We start from the raw sequence: 18,124 nt of genomic DNA on the forward strand, positions 1-18,124 counted from the left end.
CACCTTTCAATGGGAGGTAGACATCCATATGTAAGCATATATGAACACATTCTTATATTTATAAGTAACCAAAATTATATAAGCAAACAATAGCAAAAATGTCAAATAAATGTGTGAGAGACTCACATTCAATGTATCTCTCATGATCATTCAGTCACTTCACAGCATCTCAAGTTATTGACTTGCTATTGCCTTGGGCATCTTAGAAGACACAATCCTGAGATGTATTAACCATCTTTTGGTCTGTACCTTGAAAACAAATCTTACCTGTCAAACACTGACTCACGCACTTCCTTATGCAACTTGCCTTTCCCCATGAGCTCCATAGAAAATGAGTAAAGTCATGTGAAATGAGAGAACAGCGTTTACAAACAATCTCCCAATTCCCAGACCACTGTTAGAATCTGAAGGGTTCAGAACTCACAAATTAAATGGGCTGTTGTCAATCCATGACCATTCCCTTTTTTATTATTATATGATGATTCAATCCAGTAACTCTCTGGAATAACCTGGTGGTGAAAGAACTTCTGTAAAGGAAACAACACACCTCATGATGAAATTTCTGTCTGTCTGATGAGAGAAGAGCAAGCAAAATTTCCCAGCATTCCTTTGTCATCCTCTGCTGTCCTGTCCTCCCACTGCTTAGGCCCACCATGTTCATTTTCTAAACCTACTACCTACTAGTAGTCCATTCATATCAAAACTATGTCAGTTCAATTTGCTATTCAAAATAGAAACTTCAGTTGTTCTGTGATACTGGGTTCATGACATGATTTGTGACTGTGATTTGTAGACCAAGTCTCAGTATGAATAGAAGCCTGCGCTTGAACTCACAATATTCCTGCCTAAGGCACATTAAAAAACAAAAGTCACATGGTATGTACTCAATAATAAGTGCATATTTGATAAAAAAAGTACAGAATACACAAGATATTAAAAAGTCACATGGTATATATTCAATATTAAATGCATATTTGATTTAAAAAAGTACAGAATACACAAGATACAATCCACAGTTTTCAAGAAGGTGGACAAAAAGAGGGGCCCAAGTGAGGCTGGTTCAATTCTACTTGGGAGGGTTAAGAAAGTAATCTCTGTAGGCAGAAGTAGAAAGTGACCTCAGTCAGACTAGGTAAGGGGAGAGGATACAGGAATATGGTCAGTTATGGGCGAATGGGTGAGAAACCCTCAGGGGTAGCAGAATGAATGAAAGTCTACAAGCTCTGGGGTGGAAGGTGGGGGAGTCCTCTAGAAAGTACTATCGACCTGAGAGTTTGGAGACTCTGAGGCCTCAAAGGGATGGACCTTAAATGAAATGACCAATAGTAGGGAAAGGGAACTCATAGAGTCCACACCCAGTAGAAATACAGGAGGACATCAATAGAGGGATAGGGTTGCCATCCCACAGTAAAACACTCTGACCCAGAATTATTCCTCTCTAAATGAACTTTAGAAACAAAAATTGAGAAAAGACTGAGAGAAAGGCAGTGCAGTGACAGGCCCAAATTTGGATCCAACTCTTGGAGAGGCTCCAAGACTTAACATTGTTATTGAGGCTATAGTGTGTATACAGACAATTGTCAAGCATGGCTGTCCTCAAAGAGACCTGAACCATCAGCAGGCACAGACAGATGGAGTCATTTACAACAACCATTTAATTGAAGTCTAGGATCCCTGTGGTTGAATTAGGGAATATGTGGAAGAAGCTGAGGAGGAGAGAGGAACCATAGCTGACCAGGTGCCTCACTTAACCAGAACCCCTTAGATCTCCCAGATACATATCTACCAACCTCACAGCAAACAGGACTTTGTAAAAGGCCCCAGACAGATCTACATCAGAGGACTGCCCGGTCTGGCCTCAGTTCAGGAAGATGCACCTAACCACCAAGAGACTTGAGACCCGAGGAGTAGGGCTGGCCTGGCAAGAGAGAGGTGGCAGACTCTTTTTGGAGACAGAGGGAGGAGGAATGAGATGAGAAACTGTTGAAGAGAGGACCCAGAGTGTATAATGACTAATGGACTGTAAAAAAAAATAAATACAGGTAAGCAAAAGGAAAAAGAACAGTGGAAAAATAGCAGTTTATTTCCCACATGCATGCCCCAAACCCTTTGAGTGTCAGTACGGGCAGGAGGGCTGCATTTCTACAAGGAAGAAGCTAATGTGTTACACTTTACCCTCATTTTTATTTCTATCCCACAGTAGTTACTGTTGGAGACTCGACTCATTCAACAGCAGGAATGTGCTGCTTGCAGTGCATACAATATGGTAATGCTTGACAATTAACAATGGAAGAAAAGAACCAAGTCCTCTCTCAGACTGACCACAAATTACATGATCCCTATATCTGTGCTTGTAGTCTCCAATTCTCCTCCTTATGCTTGGTGACCTTGGGTAACAGAGACTGGCTAGTTGTTCAGCAAACTTGTTTTCTTTTTCTACCTTGAAGCTAGCTGGAAGTGGCTGAATGACTGTATTCTGGCCAAAGGAATGTGACTGAAAACACAGTGAGTTAGGTCTAGGCCAGTATAATAAAATTGTCATGCTCAAACTTCCACTCCTTCCCCTAACCATTCAAAAACAGAACACAGAAGATGCAAGGACCTAACACATGACATCAGTTGTTAAATTTTTGTCAATTTATGCAAGACATATACTTATGGTTTATAGTAATTCTCTGTATTAATTCAGTGAGTATTACCTATTACTAATATAAAAACTAACAATGTAGGCATATGAATTTTCTTCCAATTATCTACATTATACAATTTTGTATAAATCTTGCATTCCTTTGTTAAATTTAGTGTTTTTCTGATTTTTGAGGATATTATAAATATATTTTTCTTAATAATTTCCTAATTTCATTGACTGATTGTCCATATATATTATAACATGCTCTTTATACAGATCTTCTTTTCTAAATGCTCAAGTAAACTCATGTTTTAGCTTAATAATTTAATGAGGCTTCCGTTGGATTTTCAATCTAAGAAATGTCAACTCTAAATAGAAGTACATTAACTTCTATTTTCCAATATAGTCTTAATTATTTTTTTTTCTTGCCTACTTGTTATAGCTAAACTCTCTAGTACAACACTGAATATAAATGAAGAGAATGAGCAGTTTCTCTTGTTTTTCACCTTAGAGGGAAACCATTTACTTTTACTCTGAAATAGGATAACACCACTGAGTTTTTTACTCATGTCCATTTAGAAGTTGGATGCATCACCTTCTATAACACTCCCCCCAAAAAAACCCATTGATCATTGAATGACTTCTGATGACCTATGACATTATTCAAATTCCATTCCTGATTAGTAGAGAAGCATATTGGAAGTGTTCTTATGGAAAGTAATAGCTTATCTTCAAAGAAATTTCATAAAGATAAAAAGTATTGTGTGAAACAATGTGCATGACTCTCCATGCTACACAAATTAAGTTCCCATACTTCCGATGCAGAAGTGACAGAACTGATGAAGGAGAGATACTTGGCATCATTTAGGGTGTCTTACATGTGACGTTGACGTGGCATAATATTTAATTAAGGAACTGATTTTATTTTTAAATTGTGGGTAGGTTTAAATGTAATTATGTTGATGGAGTTAGTGTGTGTTTGTGTGTGTGTGTGTGTGTGTGTGTGTGTGTGTGTGTGTGTGTGTGTGTATTCTATCTGATTTCCTTGATTTTGCTGGTGAGGGTTTAATTATTTCCTGTGTTTTCTTGAATATAGATACCCTCTAGGATTAGAATTTTTCTTTTAGTATTTTCTTGGATTTGTCTTGAAATATCTTGTTTTCTCCATCTATGATGATTCAGAATTTTACTGGGTATTGTTTTCTATGTTGGCATCTGTGGTGTTTTAGAGATTTCCACATATCATATCTGAAGTCATGTGTAAATCTAATTATTCTGCCTTTAACTGTTACCTGACTAATTTCGCTTGGAGCATTTAATAGTCTTTCTTTCTCTGTACTATTTGTGTTTTGATCCATATGCTGTGAGAGTGTTTTCTTTTCTATTTCAGTCTAATTTCTGTTCTAAAAGCATCTTCTATGCTATAGACTTCTCTTTATATAGGGGACTGTTTCTTTAGGTTGCAAAAGTTTTATTTTTTGACTTTCCTGAAATATTCTGGATTTCGAGGTGGACTCTTTGCCTTTTGTGTCTACTATTCTGAGCTTAGGACTCTTCATGGTATCACAGATTTCACGGATGTGTTGTGTAAGGAATTTTTTAGATTTACCATTTTATTTGACTGATGCACTAATTTCTTCTATTGTATTTTCTATGTCTGATGAAAACAGAGAATTCTCAAAAAATGAATCTCAAATAGACAAGAAGCACTTATATGAATGTTGAAACCCCTTATTCATTGGGGAAGCACAAATCAAAATGACTCTGAGATCCCATCTTACCCCAAGCAGAATGGCTAATATCAAAAAATTCAAGTGCTAGCACATGTTGTCAAAGATGTGGAGCATGGTGAAAACTCCTCAATTGCTGGTGCGGGTGCACATTTATACAACCACTTTGGAAATCAAATTAATGGTTTCTCAGAAAACTGGTAATAGTTCTATATGAAGACCCAGCTATACCACTCTTGGACATATACCCAAAATATGCTGCACCATCCCCCCCCCCAAAAAAAAACCTCTTGCTCAACTATGTTCATAGAAACTTATTTATAAGAGCCAGAAAGTGGTGAGACCTTAGATGTCCTTCAACTGAAGAATGTATAAATAATATGGTATATCTGTATAATGGAATACAATATAGCTATGAAAATCAAAGACAACATGACTTTTTTAGGCAAATGTGTGGAGCTTTAGAATATAATCTTGACTAAGGTAACCCAATTCCAAAAAGGACTGGCATGGTATGAATTAACTTCTACGTAGTTCTTAGCCATAAAATACAGGGAGCCCATGATATACCACACAGGCCCTAGTAGGATGGAGAAAAAGAGGGGAACAATAAAGGATGCTTCAGTGGAAGTGGAAATAGATGGTCATGGAAAACAAATGGAGAATTGGAACTGGTTGGGAAAGGGTATAAGAAGGGGGGGATTAAGGGTTCGGTGTGGGAATGGGTAGTAGGGGTGGTGTGATTACAATGAGAATTAGTGGTCATCTTCGACTGATGGGAAGGGTAGAGGCATTCCAGAATATGCTGTAGAATTGGGATATGGAAGGTGCACATGAGTCAATAAGGGTGTCCTCACCTGTGACTCACAGTATTGGTGATATGGAGCCTGAGATGGCTGCCTCCTTTGGCCAAGTAGGAACTCTGGGGAATCAAAACGGACACCAACCCACCCACAAAATTTTCATTCTAAAATATATTTTGTCTACAACACATGCAGAAATTGGGGATGGAGCAAAGACTTCCCAGTTGGGAACAGTCAACTGATAATTGGTTCAACTTGAGACCTAGCCCATGAAAAAAGCAACAACCCCTAACCCTAATAGTAATAGTTGATTATCCATGCATACACGAGTTTAGAGTTTCTACCTAGTAGCTGGCACAATCACTGACCCTACTAGTGGTGCTCAGACAAGAGTTTAGAGGCTTCACCCATACAGACACATACAGACACAGACAACCAGAGCCATACAGTGGATGGAGTTTCAGGAATATTATGGAAGAATGTAGGCTCCAAAAGGGGATAGAACCTTGACAGTTAGACCAACAGAAGCAAATAACCTGGACCCTAGGAGTCCAACAAACAAAGAGCATACACAGAGCTGGATCTAGATTTCCCTGCATATGAACATTTTGGTCATGATGTAGGTCCCAAAAAACTGGAATGGGAGATATCCCAAAAGGAGTTACACATATATATGCAATGTTCTTCTACCTGGGCTTCCTTAACCAGACTGTGTGGAAGAGGATGCACCTAGCTTCAGGGAGACCTGATGTTACACGTTGGAGTAATAAGTAGGGATCCACCACCTCTCAGGGGAGAAGGGGATGGGGATGCAGGACTGACTGTGGGAGGTGATGCCCAGGAGGGGGTCAGTCCTCAAGATGTAATATGGATAAGTAAAATACAACAACAACAACAAATAATAATAATAATAATAATAATAATTTAAAATTGGTTATGATTATTTTATCAAGTGGAAAATTGCACTATATTTTGTCATTAAAATTCTTTTATGCTGTTGTTTAAACGTGTATTAAATTCATGTATAAATATCATATTTTGTTATAAATAACAAAGGATTCAAGATGATGCTTCAATCATTTCTCTAGAAAATAGAGTCTTCATATTTGAAAGGATTTCATTAGTAATTATTTAGACAAGAATATCAGAATCTTGGACAATTTGTTTTCTTTCAAATAATGATTGTCAAACATGGATATCTTTTTTACAAAATGTAAGAATACTACACAGTAAACCTAGGGACAGTTTCAGAGAAAATCACCATGGGGCTAACTATTCAACCATTTATTCCCCATATTTCATAGCATCTCCTTTTGAAAAAAAGGCCCAGAGCTCAACTTCTTTCCCTGTTGTCATCTGATTACTCATATCAGGCATCTGCATTTCCAGGTTCCAAAGAGCAAACACTAGACATCAGATGCTTATTTGGAACTCCAAGGAGAAAAGTGACTTTCAGTGCTATACAAAGGGTTAAACTTCATGAGGGGAAGGCATGCTTTTTGAGGCACTTTCTTGTAGACTCCTACATAAAAGAATTTAAATAGTTAAACATTATTCATTTGGATTGTGTTATCAGAAAAATGTATTTATTAAGCATGTGTAAAAAAAAAGGAAAATCTCACAGTTCTCAGAAATAGGGATTTTTGATGCCCAGAGAGCCCTACATGCTCATGATCTATATAACATTGTAAATAACACTAGAGATAAAGAAACATTTTATGTGTCAATCATGGATGAATGAGTAGAGAAAATGTAGCCTGTATATACAAAAGTATCCCCCTTTTCCTTTAAAGAAAAATGAAACAGCTGGACATGATGACTTATGCCTATAACGCGAACAATCCAAAGACAGCGACAGGAAGAACACTAGCAATTTTAGGCTATCCTAGGCTAAGTGATGACTTTCATGCTAACATTTTCTACACTGTGATATCCAACTCACCATTGGCTACAGAATGATATCATTTCTCACACCAAACCTTAAAAAGATATGATGACCTATGTGACAAGCATGGATGAACTTGAGGATGGTGAGCAAAGTGGAACATACCAGGCCTAGAATCACACGTTATGATTCCTTGCAAATTAGTTACCTAAAACATCCAGTTGTAGGAAACAGAGGCTTCTGAGATACCAGTGGCTGGAGGGAATGAAATGAGCACTTGCTACTCAGAGGCAATTAAATTGATAACAGAATTCTATATCTGTATTAATGCATTGCCACATTGGTGCATACAGCACTGGGTACTTAACACTGTGCCATGGTGTGTGTTAAATTCTCTACTTTAAGAGAAAAGAGAAAGATATAAAGGAGGTTTTTATGTTCACACTCTGTAATCCTGATTATGTTGACCCCTTAAATGGTATCCTCATATGCCCAAATGTTTCAAGTTAAATACATTAAAATGTATACAGTTTGTGTAGCAAGATCACCTCAATATGAGTATTTTGTTTTGTGAGGTGTTGGGAATGTCATGTTTGGTAACAAACTTTATTTCCAATATCAATTTTTCTGAGATGAGGTTTCGTCATGTAGCACAGGCTTGTCTGGAATCTGTTGGACTTTCCACACTGTCCTGAAAATTACTGTGCTCTTTCTTCAATATCCTAATCTTAGGGATTACATCATTATGCTACCCTTTAGAGATAATGAAGTTATTTTAAACTAATGACACAAAGTATTTTTCATGGGTGTGAAATACTTCAGTGATAATCTAGACCTCTTTTTCTCCCACAATTTTTATAATACAGCAGTTTTAGATATACTTATTTTATAATGAATACTTGATGAATGTACTCTATTGAAAACTTCTGTGAGTGTGTCAAATACAGAGGCAAATGATGGCAGCAAACCATTGACCTGAGAACAGGCTCTCCATTGGAGGAATTAGAGAAAGGATTGAAGGAGCTTAAGGGACTTAACAACCCCCTAAGAACAACAGTGCCAACCAATCAGAGCTCCCAGGGACTAATCCACCACCAAAAGACTATGTATCGACTGACCCATAGCTCCAGCTGCATATGTAACATAGGATGGCCTTGTTAAGTACCAATGGGAGGAGAAAGAACTTGGTCCTGCCAAGACTGGATCCCCAGTGTAGGGGAATGTCAAGGTGCTGGAAAGGGGAGTGGATGGTGAGGGGAATGAGACAGTCTGTGAACCTGGGAAATGCAAAAAACAACTTCTGTGTTATGTGAGGAACAAATTGGGACACTCTGACTTTCCCCTGAACCAAAAAAAAAAAAAAGTATCAGGATTACTGATTTGTGATTCCATTCTCAGGGAGCTAGAAGTGTACCAAACATAGAAACTATAATATTCTCCAAACCTAGACAGGGATTTCTGGGTTTCCAAGACCTTACATGAAATAAGAAACCCTCCAATGATTAACCCAGAGATCTCCAGAATCTTAAGCTGAAGTTTGAACCTTAAAGTTTCCACAAAATCAACAATAGATGATAATGCAATTCTGTATTCATGGTCCTCCCCTTCTACATACCTGTGTGCTGAGGGGAAGATAAAAGAGTCTTAGTTTTTTTGTACCATCTGTTCTGTTCTCTGTTGAGTAAGTCCAGAAGAGAATTGCCGGAAGTATACTCTATATGCATATTTCTCTCCATTTCTTCCTTTAAGTTGATGTCATTTTCCATGGTGCTGCAGTTTTGGTGATAGTTTTGAGTTTTCTGCAGGTCATATTTTTCATGACTATACTGAAAAACTAAAGTAGTCACAGGTATAACAGCAAAAATGTTCATAAAGAATATATATTAAAATTTAAGTTTCAAGAAAAAATTTCATGTGGACAGCCATCACATCATTATTTCATTGGTACTTAATATTTATTCATTAACACTTCTATTAACTCACTATTAAAACAGATACATAAATATTTCTCTAAAGTTAAGTTGACTGTAAAATAAATAATTCAGCTGAAGAAAATTATGGTGCAGGTAAGTTCCAGTTACTTAATACTTACAGCATGATTAGAAAAATATAAACCTAAGTAAAATATTCAGTGAATACGTCATGGGAATTTGAACTAAAAAAAGTTAAGAAAGGGGATGATTATTATTGGAACATAAAATGTGTAAACTATCCTCCTCCATAGCTTTGTTTTAGCATAGCCTAGAAGTGATACTCTGTAAATATTAAGGAATCTAATGAAGTTTAACTTTTAATGTATCAGTACAGATGAAGTCTTTTTACTTAACCATGACCTCAAAACATTGAAGAAAAAGGAAAGAAGGTCATCAATTATTTGCGCAGCTATAATTCAAAAAATGTTTGCATAAATTTAGCAATCATCTTAGCTCAGAAATGTAGACTACCAACAAGTCCTCAGAAGGAGCATGTCCAAGTATGAGAAAGAGCAGGGCAGATCCTAACAGCCCCAGAGCTCACAGATTAGTTATGAAAGAGAACAGAACCTGCAGAGTGTCAGGAAAAGTTATTAAAGTCCATTGATTCTGTCTCATCTCTGATTATAGGTTGGACAACAGCCAGAGTGTATAACTGCATCATCCCTGTCCAAAGCTATTTTTTTGGCAGAAGTTCAAATAAGATGTATCTCAGTTACTTACTGTTTGTCACCAACATTGCAACAGCAAACAGCCGAAGGGAAAGGAGGATTCCAGTAGCAATCACAGTGAGCTGCCAGGGGACTGAACACACTTAAGTCAACAAAACAAAGCAAGAAAATCAACACCATTAAAAGCTCACATCTCAAAACTAATTAAAATTCTTTTTAGCAGAGAAAAAAGGGGGAAATTATGCACAAGTTGATGATACAAACTGAATGAAAATGTGCTCTCAGAATTGTAGATATCTCCTTAAAATACACCCACTGAAGAAATCCAACATGTGTGATGTTTCACAAAATCCTGAACTTATGTCTGCTTTAGTTTTGTATTGTGAATCCTCTGGACTCAGACTAGAAGTAGTTGGGTGGCAGTCATGTGTCCTTGCCCAGTTCTATAAGAAATAAAATGCATTCTAGAGAAGGCATTTGAGGAATAGTTGCAATGCAATCCAAGAATACAAACTGGAGCATAGAGTACACCAAGAAAGAAAATTGAGGATACAGAGTAATGAAAGAAGGATGGATGTTCTTGCGAATTGGTAGGGAACCACAGTGGTCTGGGCCTGATCTGTATAAATCCCCATCTTTGAAAGGGCCTATAGTTCAATTATTCCTTTTTCCTGTAAATTTGATTTTGCTCTATATAATACGAAATATTTCGTTGTATCTAAGGTATTTAGAATCTGAAACTCATGCTTCTGATTACCACAACATCAAAGAAGAAAATTATCTCAGCATGAAACAGAGCCATGACAATGCATATAGAACAACTAAAAAATAGTGAAGACAATAGAGTGATACTCCTGCTTTTTCATTAATAAATTAAATTACCCTTTGACATTTCAGGAACTCACAATATGGTTTAGTCATTCCCAATGTGCTAATCCTCTCATTCCCTCTTTCTTCATCTGCAACATTATTAACATTTGGAGAATTCATCTTCCAATGGACAACTGTTGGTGCCTGTTATATTACATGTTGGGGATATTCATGACAATGAAAACACATTCCTTGAGAACAAAAGTATTGTTTCTAATTCATAGGCCTCATTTCTCTAGGATTTTCTTTCTCTAGAAAACTTGCTCTTTTTCAGAATCTATTTTGTCTGTTAGATTCAAAGTTTTCAGAATTTTTCTTGGCTAGACTGAATTAAAGAAACAAAACAAAAACAAAAACAAAAACATAAACAAAAACAAAAATCTCCTTACGGTTTCTCACTTTTCCTATTCTTATTTTTATTGGCTATTTTATGTATTTTAATTTCAAATGTTATCTTATTCACAGGTTCCCCCTCTCCCATTATCCCTCCCCATTCTATGAGGATGCTCTCCCTCTCAGTCACCTACACCTAGCTCTACACCCTAGCATTCAACTACTCTGGGGAAATGTGCCTTCACAGTACCAAGGGCTTCTCCTCCTATCGAGGCCAGAAAATGCCATTCTCTGCTACATATGCTGCTGAAGCCATGTGTCCCTCTATATGTATTCTTTGGTTGGTGGTTTAGTCTCTGGGAGCTCTGGAATAGTCTGGTTGGTTGATATTGTTGTTTTTCCTTTGGGGTTGCAAACACCTTCAGTTCCTTCAGTCCTTTCTCTAGCTCCTACATTGGTGTCTCCATGCCCAGTTTTATGGTTATGTACAAGCATTCTCATCTGTATCAGGAAGGCTCTGGCAAACCCTCTCAAGAGATATCCATGTTAGGCTCCTGTCAGGAAGCAATTCTTTGCATCAGCAATAATGACAGGGTTTGGTGTATGCATATGGGATGGTTTTCCTGGTGGGGCAAGCTCTGGATGATGTTTCCTTCATTCTCTGCTCCACTTTTTTTTTTTTTTTTTGGTTCTTTTTTTTCGGAGCTGGGGACCGAACCCAGGGCCTTGCGCTTCCTAGGCAAGCGCTCTACCACTGAGCTAAATCCCCAGCCCTCTGCTCCACTTTTTATCACTGTACTCCTACTGTGAGTATTTTGTTCCCCCTTCTAAGAAGGAATGAAACATTCACATTTTTTCTACTTTTATCTCTCTTCTTGATTCTAAAGGTTTTTTCTTGCTTATTCCCATTGTTCTACTTTCCTCATATGTTTTATTTTGTAACTGACAAAAAACGAAAGAATAGCAAAAGTTTATAATTCTTTATTTTTTTGATTTTTAAAACTTGATTGCCCTATTTTTGACATTTAATTTTAAGTATATTTTACTTGATTACCCTCCAACTAACATTCAAAGGTCACTTCTACACTTGTGCATAACCAAGCCCAGATGGAATGGAACGTGATAGCTTTTGATAGAAGCCAGTAAGGTATTTTCAATTGTTGAAAGTTTAAAATGCATAAAAAGCAAGAGATTTTAGACACTTAAAGCACTTACCTCTGCAGCCGGCTTCCCTGGGCCTTTGAGTCTCCTTAGGTCTCAGTTGGTACCTCAACCCTGAAGACTTTTTAATTCTCACAGTTGAGCAAGGAACCTCCTGCTCACTCATTTTGGGAGTGATGTATGAAGTCTGTTTTCAGTTAAAATCCAGTCTTGAGTGTTTTCTAAAAATAGTTGAAATGACCATTTTTGGTATGGTACCTGGATTTGATGATAAATAGGGTTGGGAAAGGGTAGGATCTGACTAATTTACTTAGTGATCCAAACACCCTGACATGGAATGACTCCAATTTCCATTACAGGTGAGAATCCTTTCCAGATTTCTCTTAAATTGTTTATATTTCTAATGTTCACAGCAATTTTTCTTAAGAAATATGTACAGAATTAAAAATTTATTAAGTCTTGACAATATTGACGTAGACCCTTTTTTCTAAATATTCAGCACATACAATTTTAGGTGAAATTGGTACTACTGAAAATCATTAAAATAAAACAAAACTTTTAAACAAACTATACAAATAAAAATGAGTCAAAGCATTAGGAAGAAATAAAAATGTTGCTTTAAAATTATTTACACATTGTTACAAACACATGAATATTAAAAGTTCTTTCAGTCTTTTAATTTATACATGGCTCTCAAAATTTCCCAGACACTAAGTTCAAAAGAACATTTGAAAGTTAATATTTCAGGAGACCTAAGACATGTAACTATCTCTTCCTGGAAGCCAGAATCAGCTGAGATGTACAACTTCTCCCTCTAGCCACAATCTACATTTTCTTCTCTATGCTTGAACCTTGTGAACGGATGCAACCAGAAAAGATCCTACTGATTGGGTAATCCAGACCCAGAAAGACAAAAATAAATATTGTCTCTCATCTGAGGCTCCTGGCTCAAAGTCTTCAGAAATCCTATGTTGCCTCTAGTAACCGCAGCAACAAGAAAAGTAAAAAGGGGGACATAGATAGGTGGGTGTCAGAGCAACAGAGAGAAACATAAAAGATACAATATGAAGTTTTAATCTCAAAGCATTCCATTTACACAACCATTTTGCATATAATACACTCATACTTGATGTGGCACAAAGAGCATACGAAAATAATTTTCATCACTATGCAGCAATATGAGCTAATGCCCATGAATAATACAATCTGATAATACATATCAATGTATTATTAAATGGTAAGCATTGGTATTTAATATTATGGTATAAGTATTACATTAATAATTGAGATGTGAACCAGCAGATAATAAAGATAACAAACTGCATATATTAAAACATTCTTCCCTTGTTTTTAATTTATAAAGGTTTCTGGGGTGATTGACCTGTTCCCTTATTTTTTTTTGACACAAAAGAACCCTTCCATTAAACAATTCTCTTTCCAATTTTTTTTATTATTGCCCCTAGGGTAGTGCTGGCTAGCCAAGGTCCATCTGTCCAGAAGACAACTATTCAAAGTGCATTCTCTCACTCCACAGTCATGTTAGTTCCAGTAATCAAATTCGGGTATTAGATCAAGGATATTTATCAAGTACCTTTACAAACTGATCCATGTTATCGGTGTCCTACTGTGATCTTTGTCGGTTGGATGATATATGAACATTTGACACAGTTAAAGAGTAAAGAACTCCATAGATCCCTCTATCTTAACATCTTAGCACACACAAAAAAGTCACAGCATACTGTGAAAGAAAATAATCAGTGCAGAATAACAGTTTTCACATGCTGCCAGAGTTAACCTGATCTAACACAACCAGCAGGGTTTCTTCATCAATGCTATTTTCATATCAAGCCATATGAAATTCTCTAGAAAATATTTGATCATTGATAGGATAACAATAATATCAGGTATTGCTACCTGTGTCGCTATCCGAAAGTGATTCTGTTGGAAGGTACTGGTCTCCCAATTGGAAAGAGTTGACCTTTCCAGGTCTCTATCCACAAAGAGGTTCCCAGATGAAAGACAAAACTAACTTTCCTCTGAGTGATACTCTACCTCATAACATTCTGCCACTCCTCTTGACCAAAGTGAAAAGAGGAAATTGTTTAATGAAAGCTGACTCTGAGGACAAATCAAAGAAGCAACATACTGTGCTACATGCTGCAAAATACATGACAACATTTAAGATTTGAAAACTGATAAGATGTAAACTGCAGAGAGAGAAAAACCAGTGTTCTTAGAAATACAATATGAATACGAGGGACTGGATCTGTTTTGTGCCTAGATTTCAAATGGGCTGTCAGAATTTTGTCTTATGTTTAAGATTATGTCTACTTTTAAGATTATGTCTTGATTTTGATTTATGCTAATAGCAACTTAAAGTATGCATTAGGAGTGCCATTAAAGCTCTCATGTTTCCACTCATAATGACATTTTTTACACTCTTCTCACTTTTTAAACCTAGGTATTTAATGTGAACATTGTCCTTTCAAGTGAAGTGACTAAAATACTGATTTGTTCATGGTGCTGGGAAATCAAATCTAAGACAATAACCATGTTCAGTAAATATTCATTCCCTGAGTTATATTGTGTTCTGGTGTTTTGGTTTTGGTTTGTTTGTTGATATTGTTTTAATGTAACTGTTGTATCTACTATGTAGCACCGGCTGACTCCACATTTGCAGACTTCTGTGCTATTTTTTCTCTTAGAATTATAGCTGTATACCACTACACTGATTTATACCATGTTTGTGATAGATATTTTCTCATAAATAGAAAGAAGTTCTGCATTTTATAAATATTGATCTCAAGAATTTTAAAGCTGTATATAATATAATCAATTATATGTTGTATAAATTAAATAGGTAATCTTCTAATGCTGAGTATCATATATATTTTATAGAATTTTCTTATTGTTTATTGAAGAACTACATAGAGTATATTTTAGAACATACTGAAAAAAGTCATTTTATGCGTGAAGCCATGGAATTATAGCAGATTCACATATGAGAAACTCTAATATTGATCATCACCTGAGTTCTAGTTCATTTATATTTTATCAACTGCCATTAACAAATTAACAATAGATATTTTAAAGATAAGGTGAATTTTTATTCTATGAGATTTTTCTCGTGGGTTTGTGATGAGAAATACTTGGAAGAAACTCCTTCACTATAGACTGATTTAAACTACAGGGAAGAGGGAACTGTGAAGTGGTTTGTGTCTAATATGACACAAAAAGTCCTGAATACTCTACCTGATCATTTGTAAGAGTATAGGTGTTTAGAAGGTCAAGAAAAGGAGTGTATATGAGCAAAAGTGAGAGGGTTTCAAACCTACAGCACTGAGCCATTGCTGCTATAGAAAACCCACCTCACTTTCTCAAATCTGGGAGTTTAATATCACACTGTCCACAGAAATAGTAATTGTGTTGAGACCATACTGCATTATTTTCTCTGCTGAGAGGTTGTTATCCTTACCACGGAGGCTCCTCTAACATCATGCAACAACGGTGAGAAAGAACACACGAGCTGTTTGTTCATTCCTGTCACCACAGTATGGACAGGACATAGGGTACCTACAAGTGTACTTGATGAAGGAAAATGGTAGTTAACAGAAACTGGACAGAGACTGGGTCGATTTTGGTTTTTCTTTGTTTGTTTGTATGTCAGAGACAGGAGGATGCCCATAACTGTAAAGCCAAAGAGCAGCAGCTTCCTCTAAGCTCTCTAGAGCTAAGCTCTGAATTTACAGAAGACTGTAAACTGTTAAAGGGGCACAATTAGCATTGAATTTAGAGAGACTGCAGAAGGAATGGAAATGGCTGATACTCCCATTTTGGTTCTTTGACCAAGGATCATCATAAAACAAGAAGTCCTGAACTTCACATGACCAAGTAATAAAACAGAGAAGTGAAAAACATAAAGAAATTATTGTTTCCTTTAGATTTGTTTTGTAAATATTTTTGTGAAAAAAGCAATATACGTACATACCCAATACACACATATGCACACACATGCAGACACACACAGAAAAATACACACACACACACACACACACACACACACACACACACACACACCACACAACACACAAATATTGAAGGCTTTTTTCCTTCAGAAACCTTTATTTGTTAAACCACAACAGCCAACTCCTTTATGTTGAGACAGACACAATCAGAATCCTACATTCAAACCTTCCAGTCAGACCCTCAGACCACAGTGCCATCTTTGTACAGCTATGAGCTGTTTTTCCTGTCACTGGATATGGTGATGGACATCTGAAGTAGCCATCAGTCCACAGGTAATGATGGTCTGATCACTTGCTTCACTGGGAGAACTGGCTTATCCTGGTCAGTGTCTCACCACATAGTGCTGTATTTTAAGCTGGAATCATTACTACCATGAAATATGGTATACAGCATAGGTCTTAAGGAAACCACAAACAGCTCTATTTTGAGATTTCCTGTGGTTGTGTCTACCCTGTGCATTTATGACAGTTATTTTAAAACTCTGCCTTCCCTGCATACACTCATAGATGGGCTGAAGCAATGAGAGGGAATGAGAACTATGATTCAGGAATGTACTAAGACTGATAAAACGGACCCATATAGGGTTTATTGCAGATAACTGGCTTCTTCAATACCCAGGGATACAAGTCACTCTTGGAGAAGAAATTAAGCAATGGTCCATAAGACCTTTGCTTCTTCAGTCCCTGTTTTCTCATTGTGTCATACTTCACAGCAGACACTCTAATCTAGTTCTGCTGCATAATCTGTGGAGTCTGCAGGCTCAGCTCACCCTCCTTAAAACACTCATTCTTTTAAATTTATTTCTTTTTTTTATGGTGCGTGGTCTCATAAAATTCAGGATGGCCCAAAATTACTATGTATGTGACACAGCTCTGAAACTCCTTCTAACTTGTACGATCTGGTTTTACAAGGTGATCTATCATATCCAGCATTTGTATCATTCATTTACTTTTTATTGTGTAATTTTTCTCTTTTTTTGACATGAAGTATTATTGAATAAGCCTAAGGATCCCATTTTTAAAACAGACAAAGCTATCTGTAATTCAACTTATAGCTTAGGCCTTTTTAAGAAACAGCTCTCTCTCTCAATATAAGGAAATATATAGGAGTGCAATTGGGAAATTCCAAATAACCTCAGCTATCATTCATAGTCCTGATAACAATGTGGAGTAGCCATATTTATAATGGTTAGCCTTCTAAAAAAAACAGTATTTATTCCCAGAATCCACGTTAACCATCTCAGAGAATTTTTTGGATTAAGGACTTTTTTTACGGTCTGTTTCAACTCACCACACAATAGAATCAGCGAGTGTTAGAGCCAGCATTTCCAAGCTTCCATCTTGAACTAAGAAACAGCAGCTCTCCAGAATCCTAAATGTTTTCCCTGCCACAGTGGGACTAAGGGACCCAGCTTTGTGTACTAAACAATCACGGGGTTGTCACCTCCCCAACTCAGAGGCAAGTATTATGCAACTACTCCAAGTGTCAAGACAACAGCTAGGAGGACTAAGCAGTTAAGTGCATTTACCACTCTGCATTGTGATTCTGCTGTTGTTAATTGTATAGCAAGTGCAGAACTAATAATTCATTACACATGTTAGCTTAGGATTACTATGTGACTTACTCATGCTTTTTATTCCTGCACAAACATTATGAACAAAATGCAAGTTGGGGAGATAAGAATTTATTTGACTTCTTTGGTTTATTCCACATTGCTGTTCATCACTAAAGGAATTCAGGGCTAGAAGTTGAAAAGGTCAGGAAGGAGGAGCTGATGAAGAGGCCATAGAGGGGTGTTACTTACTGGGTTGCTTCCCCTGGCTTGCTAGGCTTGCTTTCAAATAGTACCCAAGACCACCTGCTTGGGGATGGTACCACCCACAATGGGCTGGGTCCTCCCGCCTCGTTCACTACTTGAGACAATGCCTTACATTTGGATCTCACAGAGGCATTTCCTCAACTGAGGCTACTTCTCTGTGATAACTCCAGCTTGTGTCAAGTTGACATGCAAAACCAGTCAGTACATTATTTTGAATAAAAATG

The 18,124-nt window shown here is 36.9% G+C and overlaps 1 pseudogene; it reads right to left on the bottom strand.

The window, feature by feature from the left end:
* Nucleotides 1–471: 471 nt before the first annotated feature.
* Nucleotides 472–12,221, bottom strand: Ly49s5l1 (Ly49 stimulatory receptor 5 like 1; annotated as a pseudogene).
* Between the last annotated feature and the right edge of the window lie 5,903 nt (nucleotides 12,222–18,124).

The sequence above is a fragment of the Rattus norvegicus genome, chromosome 4 (genome assembly GCF_021556685.1).
Source record: "Rattus norvegicus strain SHRSP/BbbUtx chromosome 4, alternate assembly SHRSP_T2T, whole genome shotgun sequence".
NCBI classification, from domain to species: Eukaryota; Metazoa; Chordata; class Mammalia; order Rodentia; family Muridae; genus Rattus; species Rattus norvegicus.